Genomic DNA, 2,500 nt, shown 5'->3' on the forward strand with positions numbered 1-2,500 from the left:
TTGAGTTGCAAGGAATTATGAGAGAGAGAGAGAGAGAGAGAGAAGTCGATAGTGTTTCGTTGAGATTTTTGAGTTGAAGGACCTTGTGTTGCGTAGAAAGCATAGGAAGGGAAGTGAAATACTGTGTTACGTGGAATAGCAAGACTTTTTAGTGAGATTTGTGTTGCGAGGGTTTGTGAGTGTTTGTTTATGTGTGTGTTACAAAGCAGCAGTGTTCCAAGTGTTGCTAGTGAAGGATATGGACAGATTTGCCGAATAGTTTTCCGTAAAGGTGGTTTTGTTGTGTTGCGTGTACAGAGTCTGACGGACTTGTGTTGCTGATGAGGTTTTGTGTTGCGCGGACCTGAAATTGAGTTGCGAAGTTGAAAAATGAAGCTGGTTTTCTATGTAACGACGTGATTTGTGTTGCAAGGACGAAGAAAGTGGTTTTGTTGCAAGATGGGCTGAGTTGAGTTGCTTGTGTTGGAATGTTGACATAGTTTGAGTTGCAGGAAATGGAACTAATGAACGATATGGAAAACAAAAACTTGTCTTGTGTTGCTGGATGAACAAAATAAAAAAATTGTGTTCCATGAAGACATAAACAGAACATTGAGTTGCACTGATAAACTAAAACTGAATGAAAAACTTTACTTGTGTTTCGTCATGAGCGAAACACAAACGAAAAAGGAAAATTGTGTTGCTGGTCAGAATTTAAAGTATTTCTTAAAAAAAACACAAAAAAACAAACATATACAGGAAAAACTAGTATTGTATTGTATTTAGAGACAAAACACTGTGTTGCGAGACGATTTTTGTGTTGCGAGATGAAAATAAAGGTTGTATTTCTAAATAATAATAAAGAATATTGAAATTGATTTGCTTAATGGAGTTGTAGACATGAAGAAAGACAAATTTGTGTTGCGTCGAGAGGTGAAACACTTGACAGATAAGATTTTGTGTTGCGACATGCAGAAAAAAGGTTTAAAGAAAGCAAAACTAACAAGCAAGAAGGAACTAGGAAGGAAACAATAAGAAAAACTGTGTTGCATCTATAATACCAAAAAAAAACGTAAAATTATTGTGATTCGTAATTTTCAAAACAGTGTTGCATTGATGAAAAGAAATCAACACATAGAAAACATTAATAAATTTGAGTTTTGTGAAGAATACATGTTGTGTTGCATCTAGAACAACAAAAAGCAAAATAAAGAACACTTACATCAAATTTCAAGCTAAGTGTTGCAGATAGAACAACAAAAAGCAAAATAAAGAACACTTACATCAAATTTCAAGCTAAGTGTTGCATCTAGAACAACAAAACGACCACTTAAAAACAATTTGAGTTGCAAGAGAGTTTTGAGCAGTGTTGCATTGAAGAGCAACACAAAAAGACACGAAAATGAGTGTTACATATTTTCAAATGAGTGTTGCATCGATGGAAAAGCAATTTGAGTTACAAGAGAGGTAAGAAAAACTGTGTTACATTAACAACACAAAAAAAAAGAAATAGGTTAACAATTTTTTCCAAACCAGTGTTGAATTGAGTTGCCGAAGAGAGAGAGAGAGAGAGAGAGACCGAGAGACAGACAGACAGACAGACAGAGAATTTCCTTGTATTGCAGTGTTTGTGTTGCAGGAAAACAAAAAGAAGCAAAGATTAGGAGAGAAATAAAAAAATTGTGTGTTTCTGATTCCAAAGTGTTGCCGAGAGATTTGTATTCCATGAAATTTCCATAACAAGTGTTGGAATGTGTTGCTTTGGTTTGTGTATGGCCCTTGTATTGCGAAGAGGAAGAGGAGGAGGAGGAGGAAGAAGAAGAGGAGGAGGAGGAGGAGGAGGAGAGGTTTTTGTGTTGCAAGGAGGAGGAAGAAGAGGAGGAGGAGAGGTTTTTGTGTTGCGAGGAGAAAGATAGAAATTTTGTATTGCGAAGAGGAAGAGGAGGAGGAGGAGAAGAGGTTTTTGTGTTGCGAAGAGAAAGAAAATTTTGTATTGCGAGGAGGAGGAGGAGGAAGAAGAAGAGGAAGAGGCAGAGGAGGAGGAGGAGAAGAGGTTTTTGTGTTGCGAGAAGGAGAAAGAAAATTTTGTATTGCGAGGAGGAGGAGGAGGAAGAGGAAGAGGAGGAGGAGAAGAGGTTTTTGTGTTGCGAGAAGGAGAAAGATCAAAATTTTGTATTGCAAGAAGGAAGAGGAAGAGGAGGAGGAGGAGGAGGAAGAAGAGAAGAAGAAGAGGAGGAGGAGAAGTGATAGAAACAAGAGGTTTTTGTGTTGAGAGGAAGAAGATTTGTGTTGCGAGAAGGAAGAAGAGGAGGAGGTGGTAGAAAGAAGAAGTTTGTGTTGCAAGGAAGAAGAAGAAGAAGAGGAGGAGGAGGAGGAGGAGGAGGAGGAGGAGGAGAAGGAAGAAGTTTTTTTTGTGTTGCGAGAAAGAGGAAACTTTATATTGTGTTACATGAGGAGGAGGAGGAGGAAGAGGATGAAGGAAGAAGAAGAGGAGGAGGAGGAGGAAGAGGATGAAGGAAGA

Source organism: Portunus trituberculatus, chromosome 2, assembly GCF_017591435.1.
Source record: "Portunus trituberculatus isolate SZX2019 chromosome 2, ASM1759143v1, whole genome shotgun sequence".
NCBI lineage: Eukaryota > Metazoa > Arthropoda > Malacostraca > Decapoda > Portunidae > Portunus > Portunus trituberculatus.